Raw genomic sequence first — 27,860 nt, 5'->3', positions numbered from 1 at the left:
AAATTGTACGCAAGGACGTTCGAAAATCAGGAACCGGGACCAGAGTCAACTCTCAACGCTCGACGCAACGGACTAAAAATTACAAGTCAACTATGCACATGAATATAATATAATATATAAATAATTCTTAAAAATTATATATATATTATATTATTATTTAAAATCGTCGGCAAACAAAGAGCCAAGGCTGAATGAGCTGTAAAAACGAACTCCGCGACTTGCGGAGTTCGAAGGCTAAAAGTACCGCAACTCGCGGAGCCCCAAAAAATGAAAATGCCTATAAAAGCCAACGCAGTTCGACGAATTTTAATATCAATATATATCCATCCATCTATCTATACGTAATATTTATATTTATAATTTATATTTTAATTTTAATTTTAATCCTAATAATAAGGGTATGTTAACGAATGTTGTAAGGGTGTAAGTCGAAATTCTGTCCGTGTAACGCTACGCTATTTTTAATCATTGTAAGTTATGTTCAACCTTTTTACATTAATGTCTCGTAGCTAAGTTATTATTATGCTTATTTAAAACGAAGTAATCATGATGTTGGGCTAATTACTAAAATTGGGTAATTGGGCTTTGTACCATAATTGGGGTTTGGACAAAAGAACGACACTTGTGGAAATTAGACTATGAGCTATTAATGGGCTTTATATTTGTTTAACTAAATGATAGTTTGTTAATTTTAATATAAAGATTCACAATTGGACGTCCCTATAAATAACCATATACACTCAATCAGACACGATGGGCGGGGTATTTATATGTATGAATAATCGTTTATTTAACCGGACACGGGAATGGATTAATAGCCACTAGAATTATTAAAACAGGGGTGAAATTATGTACAAGGACACTTGGCATAATTGATAACAGAGTATTAAAACCTTGGGTTACACGCAGTCGATAACCTGGTGTAATTATTAAACAAAGTATTAAAATCTTGTTACAGTTTAAGTCCCCAATTAGTTGGAATATTTAACTTCGGGTATAAGGATAATTTGACGAGGACACTCGCACTTTATATTTATGACTGATGGACTGTTATGGACAAAACCAGACGGACATATTAAATAATCCAGGACAAAGGACAATTAACCCATGGGCATAAAACTAAAATCAACACGTCAAACATCATGATTACGGAAGTTTAATTAAGCATAATTCTTTTATTTCATATTTAATTCCCTTTATTTTATATTTAATTGCACTTCTAATTATAGCACTTTTATTTATTGTTATTGTATTTAATTGCACTTTTAATTATCGTACTTTTTAATTATCGAAAGTTTATTTTATCGCACTTTTATTTATCGCAATTTCATTATCGTTATTTACTTTACGCTTTAAATTAAGTCTTTTATTTATTTAATATTTTACATTTTGTTTTAACTGCGACTAAAGTTTTAAAATCGACAAACCGGTCATTAAACGGTAAAAACCCCCCTTTATAATAATAATATTACTTATATATATATTTGTATTTTTATAAAATAAAACTAATATAGCGTTAAGCTTTGTTTAAAGATTTTCCCTGTGAAACGAACCGGACTTACTAAAAACTACACTACTGTACGATTAGGTACACTGCCTATAAGTGTTGTAGCAAGGTTTAAGTATATCCATTCTCTAAATAAATAAATATCTTGTGTAAAATTGTATCGTATTTTATAGTATTTTCGTGTAAAATTTAATAGCTATTTTATATACACCTCGCATAACATAAAGTTATTTTTGGCGCCGCTGCCGGGGACAATCTACCTTAAAAGCCGGAAGCGTAACGCTAAATTTTTTAAAAAAAAAAGATTTTTATTTTTAGTTTACTTTTATTAAAATTCGCTTTTCTAAAAATACGTTTTTAATTATTCGAAAACATAAAAAGAAAAACAAAAATATAAATATTTTTAAGATTTTGTTAAATATTTAAGTTTTATAAAGTTTCTTTATTTTTATTTTATAAAAATTATAAGTTTTATTTAAATATTTTGTGTTTATTTAAAATATAAAATCAAAAAACCGAAAAAAAAAATTATATATATATATATATATATAAATCTAGTTTTAAGATTTTTATTTATAAAATTATTCAGTAGTTCTATTTTTATTTTAATTTTTAAATATAAGTTTTTTTTTATAAGTATTTTATTTAGTTTTTAAAAAAGAAAATATAATTAAAAAAAACGCGTCGAATTAAAAACTGTACCAGAGTTGAATTTAAGAACCCCGCGACTCGCGAAGTTTGCAGCTTCGAATACCGCAACTCACGGAGCAGCCCTGACACGCGTGACAGGAACCCTAATCAGCATTAATTACGGAGTAATTATTAATTATTATTATTATTAACCCTAAATTACTTATTATTATAATTAGTTTTAAGTTTCTTTTTATTTAATTTATATATTTAGTTAAATTAGTTTAATTAATGTAAAATTAATAGTTTTAATAAATAAATAATATAAAAATAATATTTTTATAAAAATTGTAATTTTCACAACTTTTTGTATATTTTTATATTTCGTCCCTTTTTAATTATTTTAGCGTAATATTTGTATTTTTCGCTCGTTTTTAATTTTAAATATAGTTTTTGCAATAGTTATTTTTACTTCTAGATTTTTAGGCTTTGCCGTAAAATCCCTTAAGTGTTTTTTCTTTAGACTAAGATTTAAGTGCTTTAGAATTCTGCGACGCCTTTTTAAGTTTTAGTTTCTTTTTAAGACATTGCCATTTGGGATATAGTTTTACTTGTAAGCTTTAATATTTTTAGACGCCTTTTACCTATGTATCAATTATCATTCCAATTAGTAATCACAATTTGCTATTATAATTTTAAATTAGTGATAGTAATAAGGTTGGGTTAGTCGAGTGTTTTTAAATTCTATAAGTTACTCTTTTTCTTTCTTATTTTTATTTTTCGACCTTTTCCGACACACTCTTTTTCTTTCTTATTTCTCGCTATTCTAGTTTTAGGACATAGATTTTTATTCTACTTCTTATCTAAATTTCTTAAAATTACGAAAATTTATTTTAAGTGGTTAAATTGATAGACATCAAAATTTTCTGGTTCGTAGTAATAGTTGGATTTGTACGTGGACCGGGTCCTGCCCCTCTGTTGCATCTTTTGGCTATTCGAAACGTGGGCAAAATCAGAAAAGTCTATTAATTGGATAACTTATATAATTTTTCTTTCTTTTTTAAAAAACTAATAGGATATTCAGTGAATGCACCGAGCAAGACGTTCACCACCTTTTGTACGTTCACCACCTGTAACTAGATCAAGACATTTAGCAAATATTACCGCCGTTGATTTTTTTTAGAATCGTCATCCAGTCGACCAAGTACTCCAGTTCAAATTTCCGATAATCCATTTTTTGAACCCGACCTCACAATTGAGAATCCGGAGAATATTTAGGGACGATTCATAGATCCTGAACCATTAAATTTTCCTCCGGAACCACCAATCATTCAAACAGAGATTGTTGAGGAACGAACCATTAAATCAGAATCCTCTAGTGATTCCGATTCAACAAATTCAATTATGGAGAATCTGGAACCTTTAAGTATGGAAGACCGAATGAGAGCTAAACGCACTGGCCAAGGTCACGCAATTACTCATCCAGACATTAATGCGCCAGATTATGAAATCAAAGGACAAATTCTACACATGGTGACTAATCAATGCCAATTTAGTGGTGCGCCGAAGGAAGATCCAAATGAACATCTTCGTACCTTTAATAGGATCTGCACACTATTTAAAATAAGAGAAGTGGTGGATGAACAGATATATCTCATGTTATTTCCCTGGACTTTAAAGGGAGAAGCCAAAGATTGGTTGGAATCGTTACCTGAAGGGGCGATTGATACATGGGACGTTTTAGTTGAAAAATTTCTTAAACAATTCTTTCTGGCATCTAAAGCCGTAAGACTTCAAGGAGAAATTGTTACGTTCACACAGAAACCGAATGAAACTCTATATGAGGCGTGGACAAGATTTGAAAAGTTATTAAGAGGATGTCCGCAACATGGTTTAGACACCTGTCAAATAGTACAAATATTCTACCAAGGATGCGACATCACTACAAGGAAAGACATAGATATAGCAGCTGGGGGTTCCATTATGAAGAAAACCGAAACTGATGCTTATAAGATTATTGATAACACTGCTTCCCACTCACATGAGTGGCACCAAGAAAAAGATATCGTTAGATCATCTAAAGCAGCTAGAGCCGATTCTGGCCATGACTTAGATTCCATTTCCGCAAAGATAGATGCTGTCGAGAGACGAATGGAAAAGATAACAAAGGATATTCGCTCAATACGAATTAGTTGTGAGCAGTGTGGAGGACCACATTTGATAAAAGATTGTCTTAGTATTGAATTAACAATGGAACAAAGAGAGAATATTTCATACATAAACCAAAGGCCTGGAAATAATTATCAGAATAATTATCAACCGCCAAGACCTATTTACAATCAAAACTAGAATTATAATCGAAATATTCCATACAACAACCAACAAGGTCCTAGCAATCAACAAGTATCCAACAATACTTACAACCAGCAAAGACCTAATTTTCAAAATAAACCACCACAAACCGATGATAAAAAGCCGAATTTAGAAGATATGATGACGAAGCTAGTTGAAACTCAAACGCAGTTTTTCGCATCTCAAAAACAAACTAATGAACAAAATGCTCAAGCATTTAGAAATCAACAAGCTTCTATTCAAAACTTGGAACAAGAAGTAAGTAACCTAGCAAGATTAATAGGTGAAAGAAAACCGGGAAGTTTACCTAGTGATAAAATGCTAACCCCCAGAATGAAACAGCTAAACCCATTACCACAAGAAGTGGTACAACACTTAAACCACCTGAAATACCTGTAACTTCTGATAAAGCTATTCCTACTCCACAAGAACCACAACCTGATCAAAATAAGGAAAAAGAACTGGTAGTTGAAAAGGTTAATGAAGATAACACAGTTAAGGCTAAACCTTATGTTAAACCATACCAACCACCACTTCCTTACCCGAGTAAAATGAAGAAAGAGAAACTTGAAGCCGAGCAATCCAAATTCTTGGATATGTTTAAACAGATAAATGTAAATCTTCCTTTCATTGATGTGATTTCAGGAATGCCTAGATATGCTAAATTCTTGAAAGATCTAATCTCAAATAGAAAGAAAATGGAAGAACTCTCGGCCGTTACTATGAATGCTAATTGTTCAGCAGTGCTGTTGAATAAGATACCAGAAAAATTATTTGATCCAGGAAGTTTCACAATTCCATGTTTTCTAGGTAGTCTTAGTTCAATAGAAGCATTGGCAGACTTAGGTGCTAGTATAAATTTAATGTCGTATTCACTATACGCTAAACTAGACCTTGGAGAATTTAAACCAACAAGAATAAGCATACAACTAGCCGATCGATCAATAAAATATCCTAGAGGGATAATAGAGAACATGCTAGTTAAAGTTGGTACTTTAGTATTTCCCGTAGATTTTGTTGTTCTGGACATGGAAGAAGATTCTCAAGTTCCTCTCATATTAGGAAGACCATTCTTAAACACGGCTAAAGCAATGATAGACATGTTCGGTAAGAAATTGACCCTAAGTATAGAGGACGAGAGTGTTACCTTTTCAGTTGATAGAGCAATGCAACAACCACAATCTGCAGATGATACATGTTATTATATTCAAACTATAAATGCACATGCAGAATTATTAGAAGAATTTCCAGAATTACAAGGAACAGGAGAATGTTCTTTAGGAGAAGGAACTGAACAAATTGATGAAGCTGAAATGTTAGCTACACTTATGGCTAATGGATATGAACCAACAACAGAAGAAATTCAAATGCTAAAAGAAGAAGACAGATATCGATATAAATCATCAATAGAAGAACCTCCAAAATTAGAGTTAAAGCCACTTCCAAACCATTTGGAATACGCTTATTTACATGGTGAATCTGAATTACCTGTAATAATATCATCTTCTCTTACTGAAAATGAGAAATCACAACTCATTTCTGTGTTGAAAGCTCATAAACCAGCTATTGCATGGAAGATTCATGATATTAAAGGAATAAGTCCTTCGTATTGCACACATAAAATCCTTATGGAAGAAGGTCATAAAACGTATGTGCAATGCCAACGAAGACTAAATCCGAATATGCAAGATGTAGTTAAGAAAGAGATTATTAAACTGCTAGACGCAGGTCTAATTTATCCAATCTCTGATAGTCCATGGGTAAGCCCAGTTCAATGCGTACCTAAGAAGGGTGGCATGACTGTCATTACAAATGAAAAAAATGAGCTTATTCCTACTAGGACTGTAACAGGATGGCGTGTATGTATTGATTATAGAAAATTAAATGACGCCACCAGAAAAGATCACTTTCCCTTACCTTTCATTGATCAAATGTTGGAAAGGCTAGCCGGAAATAGTTATTATTGTTTTCTTGATGGATTTTCCGGATATTTTCAAATTCCAATAGCACCCGAAGATCAAGAAAAAACCACATTCACGTGCCCTTATGGTACTTTTGCTTACAAACGCATGCCATTTGGACTTTGCAACGCCCCTGCAACCTTTCAAAGGTGTATGATGGCGATTTTTCACGACATGATAGAAGAATGCAAGGAAGTTTTCATGGATGACTTTTCAGTCTTCGGTGATACATTTGAATCATGTCTAGTTAATCTGGAACGAATGCTTATTAGATGCGAACAATCAAATCTAGTTCTTAATTGGGAGAAATGCCATTTCATGGTTAAAGAAGGCATCGTTCTTGGACATAAAATTTCAAAAGAAGGAATTGAAGTGGATAGAGCTAAAGTAGATGTAATTGCTAAACTTCCACATCCCACCAATGTTAGAGGAGTTAGGAGTTTTCTAGGGCATGCCGGTTTTTACCGACGTTTCATAAAAGATTTTTCTAAAATTGCCACTCCTATGAATAAACTCCTAGAAAAAGATGCTCCATTCATCTTTTCAGATGAATGTATCAAATCTCTTAATATTCTTAAAGAGAAACTCACTAATGCGCCGATCATGATAACACCAAATTAGAATCTACCATTTGAACTAATGTGCGATGCAAGTGATTTTGCAATGGGAGCCGTTTTAGGACAAAGGATTGAAAAAAGATTTCAACCTATATATTATGTTAGTAAGACGTTACAAGGACCACAAACAAATTATACAACTACTGAAAAAGAACTCCTTGCTATTGTCTTTGCTTTTGACAAATTTCGATCATATCTCGTTCTAGCTAAAACGGTGGTCTATACCGACCATTCTGCTCTTAGATACCTATTTTCGAAACAAGATGCTAAACCAAGATTAATCCGTTGGATCTTACTCTTACAAGAGTTCGATATTGAAATCCGAGATAAAAAAAGGAGCAGAAAATCTCGCCGCTGATCATCTTTCTCGTCTTGAAAATCCCGAATTAGAAGTTCTAAATGAATCGGCCATACAAGACAACTTTCCTGATGAATATCTATTGAAGATAGATTATAATGAAATCCCATGAGTTGCAGACTATGCAAACTACTTAGTTTGTGGATTCCTTGAAAAAGGATTGTCGTACCAAAAACGAAAGAAATTCTTTAGTGATATAAAACACTATTTCTGGGAAGATCCACATTTGTTTAAAAGTTGTCCCGATGGAATAATACGCTGATGTGTATTCGGAGATGAAGCTAGTAAAATTTTAAACCATTGTCACACAGGACCAACAGGAGGGCATTATGGGCCTCAACTAACAACAAGAAAAGTTTATAAAGCTGGATTCTATTGGCCTACAATTTATAAATCTTAAATTAATATTGTAAACTTTGTAAAAACAATATATTTAAAATTGTAAATATTTGAAAAATATAATATAAGTTTGGTGTGATTTTATAATATGAATTTTTAAATTAAGTTTGGTGTGAATTTTTAATTTTTAAAATATGAATTTTATTTTTATGCATTTTTAATTGTAAGTTTGGTGTGAATTTTTAATATTAATTTTGAATTTTATATTTAAGTTGTGTGAATTTAAAAACAAAAATTTACTTTATTTCGCTAAGTTAAAAATATGATTTTTAAAATTCGTCGTAAGTTGAAGACTAGGTCATTGAACCGAAATTTCTTTACCCAAGGGAGGGACGAGAACTTTTATTATCATTATTTTTAATCTTATTGAATTAAAGTATGACAAAAACATTAAAAAACTAAAAAAATCTAAGCTTTTAAAACAATCGCTTGAAAAAGACAAATTTTAAAATTTTGTCGAAGGATGGACTAGGACATCGATCCGAAACGACCTCGCCCTAAATAACAAGGGAAACAAAATTTTAAAATTAATTACTTAATTGTTTCATAAGTTAAGGTTTATTAAAAAAAAAATAAAAAAAAAAAAAAGCACCGCGACTCGCGGAGTTTGCAATGGCAAAATGCCGCGACTCGCGGAGTTCCAAAAATATAGAAAAAAATAAAAGGGCCGAACAGATCAGTCTGCACACTACCACACCCATTTTTCTGCGAAAATACACGAAAAATAACTCCCAAAATCGCAATTTTTGACCGTTAATCATCAAATCTTTTACTAAAATCATGTTAAGAAGGATGCTATCAAGGAATTACTCAAGAAAAACGGTAAATTTCTACACCTAAACACCATTTAATCCGAAAATTGGTGTTCTTGAGCAATTTTATACCCAATTCGATTTTGATGCTTTTTAGTGTAATTATGCTTAAATTGCTTATGTATTATGCTTGTATAACCTAGATTGATGCTATTTAACATGATTAGAAGCCTTAAACTTCAAATTTTGCGTAATCTAGGGTTTGTATTCTTGAGCAAATTTGGGGCTTTTTGATATAAACAGGTTATGGCCGATTTTTGTCATGAATTGTTGCTAAATTAAGTAGTGTAACATGTTTAGGTAGTTAAATGATCCAAACTTTGAGCCTAAGCATGATTTTGAGAATTAAAGTGGACTTTTTCAAGTCTAAAATTTATGAACTTGATTTTTGAGAGATAATGCCATTTGAAACTTGTTTAATTGCTAGTAATGATTATTTTGACATGTTATTTGAGTTGAATGCTTATGAACTTGGCGAACATTTTCGTACATGCTTATTTGAAAAAGTGTAGATTTGATGAAAATATGAAAATGAGCTTAAGTTTGATATAAATTGATCATGTCATTGTAATTATTTTGATTGATGATTTTGCTGACACTAATGCATATTTGGATGCACAAAAATTGTGTTTGATGTGTTTTGCAGACTGAAAGGGGTGAATCTTCATCCCAAGCTCGCAATGCTCCTGCTGAGAATACGGAACAACAGGAGGTGGATAACTACTACAAACAAGATATACCTCATCCATTCATGACATTTTCTGATATGCACTTGGAAGATTTGCACCCGAACCTGAGATTTGACAGACTTTGGATAGATTATCCAAAATACCAAAGGGGTTTGCATACTCTTCATTCTAAAGCTGTTGAAGTACCTAGGGTCATAGAATGGGGACCATTAGAAGCTGTAGAATTGGCCAGGCCAATTAGGGAATTACTTGCACAGAGGTATGGTAATTCTACTTTTAACGATTGGGTACGGTTATTCAACATGCGTAGACCTGTATATAAAGTATGGTGTGAAGAATTGTTGTGTAGTATAGAATTAAATGATCGGGTAGCTAGTTTAACCGATCGATCTTTTATTAGATTTTTGTTAGGAGGTTCGATGCGCCACATGTCTTTACTAGACATGGCTCAGGCTTTACGTATATATATACGCCTGAGGAGTTAGAATCTTCCGATTGTAGAGGGTTGATACTAAATGGTAGAAAGATAGACGAAAATTTTGATACGCATGGTGTATGGAGTCAAATGACTAGCCATCACCGATTTAAAGGGGGAAATTACTCTTATTTGGATATAGATAGAGCAGAGTTAAGAGTAATTCATAGGTTTTTAGCTAATTCGATTACACAAAGAGGTAAGAATAAGGAAAAGGTAAATGAACAGGATTTGTTTTACCATATGTGTATTCGAGACCCACAAAGCGCTGTAAGTATACCTTATTGTGTGGGTTATTATTTATCAGCTATGGTTAGGGGGATGAGACCGCATAGCATAATAGGAGGTGGTATATTTATTACTTTGATTGCTGAATATCTCGGTGTGGATATAAGTCGGGGGGGATTATTAGTCGAAGAACCAGAACCCCGCGATACAATAGGTTTAAATGTATACCATGGTGCGAAGGTTTTGAAGAGGCGAAATAATGCCGCAGTACAATACCATGGTAGACATCCACAGGTTGAGAGAAACCAACAGCCAGGTAATGTGGGAGGGGGAAATGAAATGACAGAAATGCAAAGGTTTATAGCTTCACAAGAGTATGAAAATGCTAGACATCGAGCATTTGAAGATTGGCAAGTTCATCAAAATCAAATCATAGCTTATTGCCAACAAATAGGTAGAAACTATATTCCTACTCAATCGCCCGTATTTCCTCCCTGGTCTATAGAGATCTAACCACCGTATCCTACGTATAACCCAGCCGAAGCATTCTATAACACATACGGTTATGCATGGAACCCCTACTGGTATCAGTATCATCCCTAGTCTACTTAGTTTTATTTATTTTATTATTTGTAATGTTAATACATTTAATACTTATGTTAATATTGTAATAGTTTTTATAATTTTCTAACTTTTATTATTAGATTTTAATAATTTTTGAATGTGGGGTAATATACTAAACTTCAAAAATATGTATATATGTTTGCAGTTTATCTTATGTACACAACAGGGTAAAATAACGCATTTTCAAAGACTGGCATTAAGTTCAGCAAAAGCAACTAATTTTGACGACAAGATGCAAAATATATGTGAAATAACAACGAGAAGGAATGAACAAATGATGTGCACCATTTATCATTCAACACAAACAACAATATGTTTGGAAAATTTGGTAAAATTTAATCATTTCTACGCTAATCACCCTCAATAATTTAAATTATTACTGATTTCTTGCAAATGAGGGCATTGCAAGATCTTAAGTGTGGGAAGGGGTTAAATTCTTTCGGATTTTTAAAATTTTTATCTTAAACACTTGGTTACCATTAAAAATACTAGTAAAGCAGTAGTTGTATTAGAATCTAGTGCTCTCTGATAATAAAGAACAGCCCTAGTCTTATATACTGACTACCCAATTTTAGTAAAAATTTTCAAAATTTTCAATTAAATGAACTCAAAATCATGTTTATACATATTTATGAACGATAAAACTAGGTGTTAACACCGAAATTATTGTTACCTTGGAAAGGACATAAATTGAGAAACAAACCAAAATGTCAGAATTCATTTAAAATGGAATAAAGGACAATAAAAAGGAAAATAAAAGCCAAGTGTGGGAAAAATTACCAAGTTATCTTAAACATATGTCACATATTTCTGTAACAAATAACTGAAAATACTTTTGCTTTGGACTAAACTAAACTGTTTTACCCGATGAAAGAAAAGAAGAGACGGATCTACACGATGAATCAATTCCATCATTAAAAGGAAGTAAAGTCTTCCGAAAAAGAAACGCGCTTCTTGATTTAGGTCAAGAAGTTGTCGTCCAGACCAGCTGTAGGTTGACGAAAAACCTAGAAAAGTCATCACTAAAATCAGCAGGAAATCCACGGACCTCAGCATTAAACAGGGTCGCCAAGTGGTCAGATTTATCCTAACCATGAGAAGGATTTATCTCGTACAACGGGGGGGCACCGTGCAAATTAGCTTGATAAGACTAATAAATCAGATCCCCAGAAAGGATAATCTCCTTAAAGATCAAAAATCAGCTTTTAAGACTGATATTACTCAATCCTAGAGATTGACCTTAAAGATTGGGAATTACAAACTCATGGAATTCGATGATATCTAAACTCGAGCCTGAACGAGAAAATATTTTGATCAAAATTACAAATCGATTTGTTTTCTAAAAACCCATTTTCAATGCATTCATTACCATTGAACGTAAAATCCTAGGAATTCACCTGGAATTCATTAGGTCACCTGAACCAAATCGAGTGTCAACCGTAAGAACGGTGGTTGCATAGCATGGTCAAAGACAGGACCTTGTGCCAGACCGAAAAATCATAAGGGTGAGCTTTACTATTGCTCCTACCAAGGATAGTAATTGCGTCCGACATGTTATAGACCATAATTAAAAGCATGTCAGGGGACATTGCCTTAACAGTTGCTTGTTCAACGCTTTCCTTTACAACCGGACGGTAGTTTACCGAAAGGTAATATACGGGACAAGTAAACTGGACGTGTTGCTTTCCTAATACAAGGTTAGCAAGTGGGTGACACAAAACCATAAGTTTTGAGCTAAAATTTTCAAATATGAAACCCACCAAACCCACAAAAATATTTTACAAACACCGGTGAAGGGTTATTCCGGAAAACTTATCTAGGGTAAAAACTAGATTTAATTTTCAAAAGATCAAATGTTTTCATAAAGATCCAATTTCCTTAATGGATCTAAATTTTTATAGTCATGTGGGACTGTAAACCATATCGTTACTACCATTGTTTATACCACCGTATAGAAATCACTGATGTACAAAGTGTGAAGAATAAAGAAGTGATTCTAGTATTTCAAGACTATATTGCTTGAGAACAAGCAACGCTCAAGTGTGGGAATATTTGATAATGCTAAAAACGAACATATATTTCATAACATTATTCCTCAAGAAAGACAAGCTTTTAGTTGCAATTGTTCTATTTACAAGTGATATTCGTTTAAATAATAAAAGGTGAAGACAAAAGACAGATTCGACGAATTGAAGACGCAAACGACCAAAAAGCTCAAAAGTACAAAATACAATCAAAGATGTTCCAATTATTGATAAGAAACGTCTCGAAATTACAAGAGTACAAGATTCAAAACGCAAAGTACAAGATATTAAATTGTACGCAAGGACGTTCGAAAATCAGGAACCGGGACCAGCGTCAACTCTCAACGCTCGACGCAACGGACTAAAAATTACAAGTCAACTATGCACATGAATATAATATAATATATAAATAATTCTTAAAAATTATATATATATATATTATATTATTATTTAAAATCGTCGGCAAACAAAGAGCCAAGGCTGAATGAGCTGTAAAAACGAACTCCGCGACTTGCGGAGTTCGAAGGCTAAAAGTACCGCGACTCGCGGAGCCCCAAAAAATGAAAATGCCTATAAAAGCCAACGCAGTTCGACGAATTTTAATATCAATATATATCCATCCATCTATCTATACGTAATATTTATATTTATAATTTATATTTTAATTTTAATTTTAATTTTAATCCTAATAATAAGGGTATGTTAGCGAATGTTGTAAGGGTGTAAGTCGAAATTCTGTCAGTGTAACGCTACGCTATTTTTAATCATTGTAAGTTATGTTCAACCTTTTTACATTAATCTCTCGTAGCTAAGTTATTATTATGCTTATTTAAAATGAAGTAATCATGATGTTGGGCTAATTACTAAAATTGGGTAATTGGGCTTTGTACCATAATTGGGGTTTGGACAAAAGAACGACACTTGTGGAAATCAGACTATGAGCTATTAATGGGCTTTATATTTGTTTAACTAAATGATAGTTTGTTAATTTTAATATAAAGATTCACAATTGGACGTCCCTATAAATAACCATATACACTCAATCGGACACGTTGGGCGGGGTATTTATATGTACGAATAATCGTTCATTTAACCGGACACGGGAATGGATTAATAGCCACTAGAATTATTAAAACAGGGGTGAAATTATGTACAAGGACACTTGGCATAATTGATAACAGAGTATTAAAACCTTGGGTTACACGCAGTCGATAACCTGGTGTAATTATTAAACAAAGTATTAAAATCTTGTTACAGTTTAAGTCCCCAATTTGTTGGAATATTTAACTTCGGGTATAAGGATAATTTGACGAGGACACTCGCACTTTATATTTATGACTGATGGACTGTTATGGACAAAAACCAGACGGACATATTAAATAATCTAGGACAAAGGACAATTAACCCATGGGCATAAAACTAAAATCAACACGTCAAACATCATGATTACGGAAGTTTAAATAAGCATAATTCTTTTATTTCATATTTAATTCCCTTTATTTTATATTTAATTGCACTTCTAATTATAGCACTTTTATTTATTGTTATTGTATTTAATTGCACTTTTAATTATCGTACTTTTTAATTATCGCAAGCTTATTTTATCGCACTTTTATTTATCCCAATTTCATTATCGTTATTTACTTTACGCTTTAAATTAATTCTTTTATTTATTTAATATTTTACATTTTGTTTTAACTGCGACTAAAGTTTTAAAATCAACAAACCGGTCATTAAACGGTAAAAACCCCCCTTTATAATAATAATATTACTTATATATATATATATTTGTATTTTTATAAAATAAAACTAATATAGCGTTAAGCTTTGTTTAAAGATTTTCCCTGTGGAATGAACCGGACTTACTAAAAACTACACTACTGTACGATTAGGTACACTGCCTATAAGTGTTGTAGCAAGGTTTAAGTATATCCATTCTTTAAATAAATAAATATCTTGTGTAAAATTGTATCATATTTTATAGTATTTTCTTGTAAAATTTAATAGCTATTTTATATACACCTCGCATAACATCAGTTTGCTTCGTAAGAGGTTTAGCAATGAGAGAAAAATCTTTTATGAACCTTTGATAGTAACCGGCAAGTCCCAAAAATTGGCGAATATGCTTCGCAGTCTTTGGTATCTCACAGTTCTGAATAGCAGTGATCTTAGCTGGATCGACATGTGTTCCGTCTCTATCAACAACATGTCTAAGAAATTGTACGATTTTGAGCCAGAACTCGCACTTAGAAAATTTAGCATAGAGTTGTTCCTTTCTTAAGAGTTCAAGAATCATATGCAAATGTTGCTCATGTTCTTTTTCACTCTTAGAATAGATCAAAATATCGTCAATGAACACAATAACGAATTTATCGAGGTAAGGTTTGCAGACACAATTTATAAGATCAATGAATACAGCAGGAGCATTGGTCTAACCAAAAGGCATAACACAAAACTCATAGTGTCCATAGCGAGTGTGAAAAGCAGTCTTAGGAATATCAAATTCCTTGACTCTGAGTTGGTGATAACCTGACCTTAAATCAATCTTTGAAGAGATGCTTGATCCTTGAAGTTGATCAAACAGATCATCGATACGCGACAACGGATAACGGTTCTTGATTGTAAGCTTATTAAGTTTGCGATAATCAATACACATCCTTAACGTACCATCCTTCTTCTTAATAAACAGAATAGGAGCTCTCCATGGGGACGAGCTAGGACAAATGAAACTTTTATCCAATAGTTCTTAGAGCTGGTTGGATAATTCCTTCATCTCAGTGGGTGCTAAACGATACGGCACTTTAGCAATAGGATCAGCACCGGGAGTTAAATCAATTTGAAATTCAACTTATCGAGGAGGTGGAAGACCAGGAAGATCTTCAGGAAACACATCGAGAAAGTCTTTAACCACTGGTACATCTTCAATAGGCTTCTCTTTCGATTCAATCATCTTAACGTGAGCTAGAATAGCTGGATAACCTTTCATAAGGTATTTGCGAGTTTTAATACAGGAGATGATGTTGAGATTGGAACCACTCTTTTCACCTTGGATGATGAGAGTCTCTCCATTTCCCAATGGAACATGAACAGTTTTATCGTAACACATGATAGCATCATGTAATGGACGTAACCAATCCATTCCAACTACAACGTCAAAACTTCCGAGCTCGACCGGCAAAAGGTTTATCTTAAATTCCTTATCGACTAAGATTAAGTTGCAGTTTTTATAGATTTTATCGACTTGCATGATCTTTCCATTGGCTACTTATACTAATCGTTTAGTTTCTAAGGGTTGAGGCTTTTCAGTAAATAGTGTACAAAAATCACTAGACACGTAACTTCTATCGGCACCAGTATCGAACAAAATAGTTGCATAACAATTATTGACAAGATACGTACCCGTGATGACCTCATCCTCATTTCGAGCTTCAGCAGCAGTAATAACAAACGCACGACCCTTCGCAGTAGTAGTATTAGCTCCAGTAGCGGGATTATCCTTCTTCATAGGACAATTAGGACTAATGTATCCCTTTTCTCCACAAGTATACCAGGTTGGAGGAGCTTTGGCTGGAACAATAGCCTTATCCTTTAGAGGTGTCTTATACGTCTTAGCAACGTGTCCCCTTTCTTACACAATGCACAAACCACAGTACACTTCCCCGGGTGATGCCTCTCACAACGAATACAGAGGGGATAAGTACCCTTATAATTCGACCTTGTGTTATCTGCAGGCTTCTTATTATCATTCTGAGCCGAACCTTGAGATCGCTCAAACTTCCTCTTACCATCATTACCCTTGGTTTCAACCTGCTTATTAGCCGACGCTCTTCTTCTCTTGGCCAACATCAGATTTTGTGCCATAAGAATCACAGTATCCAGAGTAACCTTCTCGGCAGCTATAACATTCCCTTGAACATCCTCGGGAAGACCTTCAATATACCGCTCGATTCTTCTAGCTTCGGTAGGAAACATCTCAGGACATAGAGTAGAAAGTTCCAAATAACGATTGGTGTAGTTCTCAATATCAGTACCCTTGACCTTGAGTACCCAGAACTCAGCTTCAAGTTTCTGAACTTGACTCCTCGGGCAAAATTTGTTAACCATCATGCTTTTGAGTTCGTCCCATGGAATTGCATTAGCATTATCAATCCCTACAGACTTGGCATGAGCTGACCACCAAGTTAAAGCATTACCACCTAATGAGCTAGTGACATACTTTACTCGATTGTCATCTCCACAGTTGCAAATACAGAAAATAGATTCCATCTTCTCGAACCAGCGAACTAGCTCGACAGCTTCTTCATTTCCTTTGAACGCAGGAGGGTGAAAGTTTGAAAAATCCTTGTAGGAACAAGGTTTCGGTTGAGGATTAACATTGTTAGCTTGATTGTTGCCGTGTGCAGCAGTGAGTAGTTGTTGGAATTGCTCAGTAGTCAATATGATATTGTTAACAGTAGGTGCAGCTGGACGAACCATGATGTCGCTACATAAGTGAACATAAGTCGGATAAGTTAACAAATTATAGGGTTGAGCAATTACAAGTAGGAATAAGATAAAGTATTGATATCACATGATATATATAAACCACTTTATAACTTTTTCCATGTTATCCTTCACAAGTTTCTCCAGCTTTTTAGTTTGAGATTCGAGGAACTCTTTGATAAACTTATCATATCGCTTGTTCTTCCCTTTTTGCTTTTCGTAGAGATATTCGAGATTGTCGTAAAGGTTGGTAACATGACTGTTAACGACATTGGTGTCGTATTCCCTTAAGGCAAGTTGTTTGTCGACTCAGCTTCTCTCCATTTTCATTCGAAAGTTAACATCCTCCTGGAGATGAGCAAGTGATTGCTTCCCCCAGCGAGTGTTGCTTTCTTCCTCGTACTTTAGGAGCCTTAATTCTTTTCTTCGTTCAACATTTTCCTCCACCAACTTCTTACTTTTGCGGTCCTTCTCATCCATACGGACCTCCACTCTCGCCATGTGGTGAAGCAGACCTCCAATGTTCCTTTCAGTATCATTTCGTAGGGTCATGATTTCATACTTAGGACCGTCATAAAAAAGGAGATTGGGCTCTCTTCCTTGACGGACCAGCTTCTTCATGACGTTTTCCTTTATCCTCGACTATTGGAGTTGGATAATATTAAGGAGACCTTTGTGAATTTCGAAGAGTATTTGGGCTATAGTTTGGTGATGGTGAGGCAGGACTGTAGGAAGGACTTTGAACATGTCTTGATGTTTCAGAGTGTCCAACACCTACTTCGGTAGTAGGGTTGTGAGTTGCCTTGTTGGGCTTGTTAACGCTTGAGCTTGAGATCCTATCATTAGGAAAGAGACTTTGATTAGAATCTTTTAGTCAAGTTTAGAAAAGCATAAATGTTAAGATTAAAGGGCAATCCTAAGTGCTTTAAAGTCTATGGCAGGAAAGGTTATAGTTTCTTAGATTGCTAAGACACCCTAGCTAGCAAATAAAGCACACATAAAGATGCAATCCTGGTTCTCTATAACAGCTTGGTTATGCTCTGATACCAATCTATCACACCCCCAGTTAGGACCTGGGCGAAATGTGACTTAATATCAAAATATACCAACATATTATAATAACGAGAACAATACTAAATGATAAAATTAACTTCAATGAGTACGCAGCGGAAAATGAAATGTCGTTACAAAGGAATAAAGTAATTGTTTAAATGTAATAGTAATAAATGCGATAATCTCTTTATCCTATGTCCAAGTAGTATCACATAAGCAGTAGATAAGTAAGCTTGAATCAAACAACACCTGAGACAAAAGATGCTAAAGTGTCAACCAAAAAGGTTGAGTGAAGTTCATAGGTTTAACAAAAGTTTGACCGTTGTTTTAGACCACAAGATTTAGTTTGTAAAGTTGATCTCCCGCAGGATCAAAAAGTTATGCCAAAGCGTGATATTTAGACTAAACGTTCAAGTTTGCCCCATGACAAGTTGTGTCTGTCCTTGTCGATTTTAATTTTATTATCACGTAATACAAAGACTTAGTAAAATGTATCGGGGACGTTACTCCCGATAGGCCTACGCTCAATAATTAAGCATGCCGCAGCAATTAAAAATATCATTGTAGGAACTTAGTCGGACATAGCCGGGTATAGCATAGTTTAACAGTTTGGTACTTGTGTCTAAAGTGTAAAAAGTAAAAATAGCATGTGTCTCACCCCAAGTAAAGTAAATAAGTTGTGCACAATAGAAAGTGGGGCTATGAAGTTCACCTTAGTAAGTAGAGAGAGAGTTATTCCTCGAAATAGAAAGTTGGACGAGTGAGCAGGAAAGTCAACCTATTGACATTTAAGAGTAGTTAAGTGTTTTGCCCATGTTTAAGTTTAAGTATGTGTTTAAGTTTAAGTGTGTAAGTATAATTTGTTTTACTAAGTTTCTATTCCTAGTAAGTTTTCACTTTTAGAAAGTTTCCATTTTTAGAAAGTTTCTTATTGTAGTAGGTTCCTTATTTTAGTAAGTTTCTATAATTAGAAAAGTTTCTACTTTAAGAGTGTTTTCCACTTTAGGATACTTGCCGTATTAGATAAGCTTCCAATCACCCCTTTCTCTTTGAATGGACATTTTAGGTCTAGGGGCTTGAGCTATAGGACCCTTTAAATCAGAAATCCAAACCCTTCCGCCTAGAGTTTCGTAGAAACCATTCGTCAAGAAAGTTCGAAGATCTATACATCTCTAATACATATCCCAAAATGTCTTTACGTATTATAATATAAGTAGTAGATTATAGGTGTTAATAATAGTAACAATGTATACATGTTAATTAATAGTATAAGTAGTATTAGGGTTTCATTAATTAGGGTTAGTTAATTAAAGTAGTATTTAATAACTAGGGTTTAATAATTAATGTCCTAGGGTTTCGTAAATGTCTAGGGTTTAGTAAATTAGGGTTTTATTTAATGTAGTAATGATTAGGTAATGATTAGGGTTTAATAATTAATTAGGTTTTTAATAAAACTAGTGTTTTGATTAAAGTAGTATAATTTAAATTAGGGTTTAGGGTTTTAGTGTATATATGTACATGTTGTTGTGTATATATATATGTATATATAAATTTAATTTTTACATGTATATATATATATATATATGTATATTTCGAATTATATGTATATATATGTAGGTTTATTTTTTTTCCTTAATTAAACAAAAACAAATCTCCTAAGTGTATTTAGTGTTTTAAGGATCAAAGTTTCCTTCCTTCTTTTTCTTTTTCTAGTCGACACATACACACACATGTATAGATTTATATTTTTTTCTTACATGTATAGATCTAGGTTTGTTCTTATGTTTATATGTTTATGAATTTATATGAATATAGATTAAAACAAAGATCAAAGAATTATGGAAATAGTTTAGGGTTTTATATTATACCTTTGAAGATCCAAGAAGATTAACAAAGAAAAGAAGAACTCGATGAAGATGGAAGATCAAAGCCTTGAATATCTTGATGAACTCCTTGAAGATCCTTGAAGAACACGAAGAACGCGAAGAACAACTCGAAGATCACTTGGAAACCCTCAAGGATTTCGATGGGGTGGTGGTGATATTTTCGGTTTTGGCCAAAAATTGGAGAGGGAGAGAGAGAGAGATATTTGAGTGAGGGATTTGTTTGTGATTTGGTACATTGAATGGTTTAGCCTAGGTCCCTATTTATAGGAGTGTTAGGATTATTCTAGAATTAGGGTTTTATAAGGAATTACTTAGGGAACAAGTTAGACTTGGAGAAGGGGTTAGGAGTGTGATTTGGGCCAAAAATTTGGAGGGTATGAGGGTAATGTTACCCTCTAAAAATCAGCCAGGGTTTAGGGAGATTAGGGTTTAATATTTTCACTTTAAACCTTGCACTTTAATTTAGCTTAATTACCCCTTAATTATCCTTGTTTACTTATTTTAAGTACACAAGTCTTAAAGTTATTTATTTGTTCACAAAGACTAATTAACTTTTTATTTTTATTAACTTGTCAATTAATGTATATAAGAATATCCTCTATCATTTCGGGAAATCCTTCGGACATGATAAAAACAGCATCGAAGTACTAAAGCATCAGGTATTTTGGATGGGGTTCGTTAGGCCCAATAGATCTATCTTTATGATTTGCATCAATTAGGCGTGCACTAATTCTCAAAATTAGTGATGTTCCCTAATTCTTAGGCTACCAAGCAAAAAGGGGCATATTCAGCTTCGATCATTCAACCATATAATGTAGTTTTGATTACTTGTGTCTATTTCGTAAAACATTTATAAAAATTGCGCATGTATTCTCAGCCCAAAAATATAAAGGGTAAAAAGGTAAATGAAACTCACCATAATATATTTTGTAGTAAAAATACATATAACAATAATGAACAATGCAGGGTTGGCATCGAATTCACGAACCTATATCATTTATATATATATATATATATATATATTAAAACATATAGTCGTAAACGACTAAATCTTTATATTATTTCTAATAATATACTTGTTAAATTATTTGCCATATAGATATAGATATATTTGATTTATCTATTTTATTTAATTAGCGTTTATCTTTCATTATCACATATTAATAGCAATAATTTATATTAGGGTTTATATATAAAAAAATATATATATATATATATGTATATATTAATTTATATATTATATATAGCTTAGTTATTATATTGTTAATAATAGAATTATAGTGATATGTGATTTTGATATTCTTGTAATGTATTTTTATACAAAAATATTTATTTGTAGTAATATTAATAATAATAACTATGAATATAACACTTTTACTATTAATGATAATAATGATAATAAGTTTAATTATAACCATACTAATAGTCATATTACCAATAATAATGATTTTATTACTATTAATTTTGTTGATAATAGCAATACTTATAAAAATACTAATGATATTAATGTTTCTAATACTTGTAAATCTAAATATGATAACAATATTAATAATAATTATAATACTAATAATAGTGATAATAATAATAATAATTCTACTAATAACCAAATTCTAACATTAGTAATAACAATAATTTTGTTAATCATTTTAATATTAATGATAATAATAATAGTAACACTAATAATAATAATATCAATAATAATAATAGTAATAATGATAATGATAATAATTGTGTTAATGATAATAATAATTTTTTTATTTCTAAAGTTAGTAATAATAACATAACAACGATAATTTATAATCTCAATAATAATAATAATAATAATAATAATAATAATAATAATAATAATAATAATAATAATAATAATAATAATAATAATAATAATAATAATAATAATAATAATAATAATAATAATAATAATAATAATAATAATAATAATGGAATTGAAACTACCTCATGGAATCCTTTCATTAAAAGAAATGCCCCGAGCAGGGCTCGAACCCACGACCTCTCACTTCCTAACACAAACTCCTAACCATCACGCCATACTTGTTTTTTTAATTTAATACCAAAACTAATAACTATATACTCAATATTTCTGTGTCCTCCTCTTCTTCTCCCCCATACTGGATCGACCAGGGATCAAACCCTTTTACCAATAGTTTTAAAGTTTACATTATATTAAAACTGGAAGCATAAACATCCTGATAGATTGTTAGTGTTAACAGTTAAAAAAAATTAAAAAAAAAAATTGGAATAGACCTGTTGGAGACATCTATGAACACGAAATTGATTTTCAAATTTAAGAGTGTTTCAGACAAAAATTGCAACATGAAGTAACCTGCATTTCATTCCTAGAAACCAATGAAATCATTAATTGAACCTATAACATCAATTTGAACTCCAATTTCTCCCAAGAACATAACATTTGACTTTTTGAAATAGACTTTGACTCCAAAAATTAAAACTCAATAGGATGATTTAAGCTTTGAAATTTTGCAGATAGTTTCAATAAAGGATTTCAATCATAACTGCATTAAAGGATTTTAAAAATTGGTTCGAATTTGGGTTGTGGTTAAAAAGTTATCGTTAACAGAGTATCCTACGGGTTTCTTATTTTTTTTTCTGTTTAGCTCCTCAATTAATAGAAGCCACACTGGTTATACTAGATATTAGGGATGGATAATCGATTGGTTTATCAATAGCATAGTGTAACTCTTTGGATTTATGGCAGAAGTGGTTGACAAGCCTTGTTTCATCAGGTACGAAAATAAATAAAATAACAAAAGAAAAAGATATCAATCTTCAACTAATTTTGTTTGATTGTAGGATCGATTTTGACATGTAATCAGTTTAAAGACAGGAAGTATCCAATATCTAACAGAATTTGTAGTTATATGTGTTTAATTTTATGCATAATGGTAATAAATATTAATTATAAATATGTTAATATTAATAATAATACTAATAGTAATTATATTAATTGTAAAAACATTAAATAATGATAATGCTATTAATTAAAAAAATAATATTATTATTATACATGATAATAATAATAATTTGTGTTATTTATAATAATAATGATATCTATAATATTAATAATAATAGTAATAACAATATTGATGATAATTGATAGTTTTTTATAATAATACATATATTAATAATAATAGCAACAATAATATTAGTAATATTACTAGTGGCATAATATATCAAATTTTTTATATCTATATCATATTAGATTAATAATATTCATAATATTATTAATATTGATATTTATTTTAATGATAATAAGCAAATTAATAACCATTTATACATCACAACTTTCATATTTATATATTGTATATTTACAATAATAATATTAATAATACCATCATTGATATTAACATTAATAGTCATAGTAATAATGAAAGTAACTATAACACTTATATTTTTACCTGAAATAAAACTGATCACATTAATATTACCATTATTAATTATTTAATATCATGTATCAAATATTTATTATTCATACATACAATATAATTATACATTGATATCATATAGATATACATTTTTATTATAACTTATTTATTTACACACAATTGTTCGTGAATCGTCGGGAATAGGTCAAAAGGGCAAATGCATTCATGTAACTGTTCTAAAGTTTTCGAGACTCAACATTACAGACTTTGCTTATCGTCTAGGAAACATATAAATATTTTTGAGACTCAACCTAACATATAATTAAACTAAATATATAAAATAATCATTTTATTAAAAGGTTAAAATAGAAGAAGCTGTTATATCGTAAAAATATTTTAGAAAAGTAAGATTAAATATACTTTTAATAGATTTCAAGTTTTAACGTTTGTTGGTGCAACGTGATATAACGTCTAAAGGTTAGATAAACATATAAAATCATTTTAATGTAAAATGTTAATTTACTTAACTTGTTGATATCCATCTTCTAAGTTATCTATATTCTACAATTTTACTTCTACGTTAATTAATATACAAGTTGAATAGTTTATCTTATCAAAAGTCACGAGACCATTATTGTAAAGCATAAATTGAAAAATCAAACGGGAATCTCCACTAACCCTTGTCTAGTTCCCGTTAATTGACACTTTTGTTCCTTCTAATAAATCACTTTACCAATTATTCCGAATACCGTTAAAAAGAATAGATTTCTCAAATCATAGTGGACCTATTAACATAGACTAGTAATTATAATTCAATGTATCTAATAATTCAATCATTTGATATCATCTTTTAATTCCATTGATAACTATTAGAATATATTTTGAAACAAATACGTTTATATAAAGTATTATACGTCTAATACTTTGTTAATGTTTTCAAGTTATAATATATACACACATATACATATATAATCATGTTTGTTCATATAATGGTTCGTGAATCATTGGAATTTGGTCGAGGTTATAATGAATGTATGAACACAGTTTAAAATTCTTGAGATTTAACTTACAAACTTTGCTTATCGTGTTGATAATATATAAAGATTAAAGTTTAAATTTGGTCGGAAATTTTCGGGTTGTCACAACACTCACTATTATGCCTCACAGAACTATGTGGGGGGTTTACGTTGTCTCCCCCACACTTAGGCCCTTCAAGATCCTCTAAATTGGAAGACACTTCATAATCAACTTGAGAATTCACATTTACATTCTTATTCATTTTTATCTTCTGACCTCTAAACCTTTCAACATGTTTTTCTACGGTTCCTCCCATTACTTTGACTACGTTCCCATCAGACTCTTTACATGTGACGACCGGGAAAATTTCGACTAATTTTAAATCAAACTCTCGATACGATTTAACATTTTGACACGATAAACAAAGTCAGTTAGGTTGAGTCTCAAAAATTTTGAACTGTTACATATATTCAATTGACCTTCGACTATTCTCGAAGATTCACGAACAACTAATTGTAAATACCTGCACATATATTTAAATATATAATAATTTGAAATATTATTTCAAATAATATATGATTTATTTGTTGGAAATAAATATGTAAATTAATATGCGATGTAATGAAAACTATTATTAAAATATGTATATAAATATTACATTTATTTTAGTAGTTAAACTTACTATTTAAAATTGTTTATATATAGAAAGAGAATATAGATCTAATAACTGTTTATATATTTAAAACTGTTTAAAACTTACTATTTAAAACTGTTTATATATACATGATTTCGAGCTTAAATAGTAAACAATTGTAATACTCGGTTGGTATTTCATTAGTGTTTATATAGATCTAATACAAGTTTATGAATAATTAAAATAAAAGTTGATCTGTAAATCGATTACGAAGATTATAGGTTTGACAAAAATATTTTTACCTTTTTAGTTTAAATGTTAGTACTCCGTAGATATTATTTGGAGCAGAAAATAAATAATTAATGAACATTTTTAATTAGGTTTCAAATAGTTAATGACTGATATAATTAATTGATTTTAATATAAAAATTTAGGATTTTTAGGAACACTTTTATATGTTAACTGTTTAGCAATGGACACGATATATCCATCCGTAAAAACTGTCGGTATACTAATTCAATTCTTGTGATTTCAATTCTATTTACACTGCACGTTTTCAATCACCCACTTGAATTATAAAATTAATATTATATAATTATTACTATTAATTATTGAATTAGTTTTATGATTACATATATAAATGATACTTGTTTATGAGCTGGATCACATTTTCATTTAATAATTGGACACTCAAAACCAAAAACACCACTGTATATGTTTGTATCTATGATTGATACTATGCTAGATATTATTATTATGATATTGATAATTTATTTCTATCTTCTATCAATATATATGTATACATGAATTATGAATCAGATTACTCACCACCATTACACAATCACAACCTCTCTTCTCTCTTCTTTCTTTCTTTCTTTCTTTTGCACACCCACAAAACCACCGGTACCACCTCTGTGATCGCCACCATTAACCACACACCATCGAAACCAAACCACATCACCACCTTCGTGATTTTTTTCAGTACAACAACTATCACTACCCAATCCGACACCCTGCTTGTCTCTTTGGTCTCTGGTTTGTTCCATCATCACCATGATCTCACCATTAAGAACCGTCATTCTAAACAGCCCAAATCATCACCACCACGGCCACCATGAATCACCACCATCGACACCTTCACTACCCTCTAACCATCATCGCTGTTATCATCAAACAAACACTCGATCACTACTACAGTTTCTGTTTCCATTCCAGGGTTTGATCAACTAACAAACAAGCGTACTCAATCACATTTCCTGTTTACTGTTTGAACCCGGATCACCCTCAACCACCACGAAATGACCTACGGCTACAGCTACTTTCTGGTTTCTGTTCAAGATAATCCACAATCATAAACCATTACCATATATTAACTGCTACCTGGAACTATTGTTTCCATTTCTGTTTTTGTTCAACGAACCAAACACCCTGCTGCCATCCTGCTGTGATCCAGTGGTGTTTGCAGCTACTGCAATGTCATTATTCTATTGCAGTTTGAAGACCCAAAACCACCACCCAACACCTTTGTATTCTACTGCTACGTTTAAACGAGATGTTAGTAACGATGAATAGTATTTGATTAAGATAATGATCATGACATCCTGTTACTGCTATCGTTTACTTATTGCTTTGATGGAAACCCTACAGTCGATTTAATTATAAAATCCTGTTGGGCTTTTGGATTCATTTAATCCAAATAAATACACTTGAAAACATGGGCCGATTGAAATAAATTAATTTGGGCTCCTTTTAATTAGATGGACTATCTTATAGGCTTTTAATGGATATAAATAATAATGATAATGATACGGTGGAGATATACAACAATGAAAATGATTAAGATAATCATGGTGTTGATGTTATTATGATGATAAACATAGAAAACGATTTTGATGAGGCTATTATGGTTAAGTTGATGCATGACGTTAAGTATAACGATGAAGATGAGGTATTATCACGAAGAAGATGATGATTAGTGTTATGTTGTTGATTAATTGAATGATGATGATTCTGTTACGGTTGATGATGTTTGATAAAGTAGAAGATGATGTTGTGTTATAGTGATTATATGTCGATTTGATGATGATGATAATTGGGTTGTAAGAAGAAGAAAAGAAACAGAAAAACTGGTTATATAGTTTAGGTACGTGAATTAAATCAGAAAATCCAGTTAGCTCAGCTTGTTTAAGGTTGTGTCGGATGAACGAGAGGTTGGGGGTTCGAGCATAGACAGTGGCATTTTACTTTTAAAGCTTGTTTCTTCAAAGGTTCGTGAATCCGAGGCCAACCCTGCATTGTTCAGTTCCGTCGTATGCATATTTTTATTACAAATCGTATCGTGAGTTTCATTTGCTCCCGTTTTAAATACTTTTGCAATATATATTTTTGGGACTGAGAATACATGCGCTGATTTTATAAATGTTTGACATAATAGACACAAGTACTTAAAACTACATTCTATGGCTGGATTATTAAACCGAATATGCCCCTTTTTAGTCTGTAATCTAAGAATTAGGGAACATACACCCTAATTTACGCGAATCCTAAAGATAGATCTATCAGGCCCAACGAGCCCCATCCGGGTTACGGATGCTTTAGTACTTCGAATTTATCATGTCCGATGAGAGTCCCGGAATGCTGAGGATATTATATATGCATCTTATTTACGTTGGTTACCATGTGTTCACCATATGAATGAGTTTTATCTCTAT

The sequence above is a fragment of the Rutidosis leptorrhynchoides genome, chromosome 5, assembly GCF_046630445.1.
Source record: "Rutidosis leptorrhynchoides isolate AG116_Rl617_1_P2 chromosome 5, CSIRO_AGI_Rlap_v1, whole genome shotgun sequence".
Classification (NCBI taxonomy): domain Eukaryota; kingdom Viridiplantae; phylum Streptophyta; class Magnoliopsida; order Asterales; family Asteraceae; genus Rutidosis; species Rutidosis leptorrhynchoides.
The sequence above is the reverse complement of the archived record's forward strand: the minus strand, read 5'-3'. Positions refer to the sequence as shown.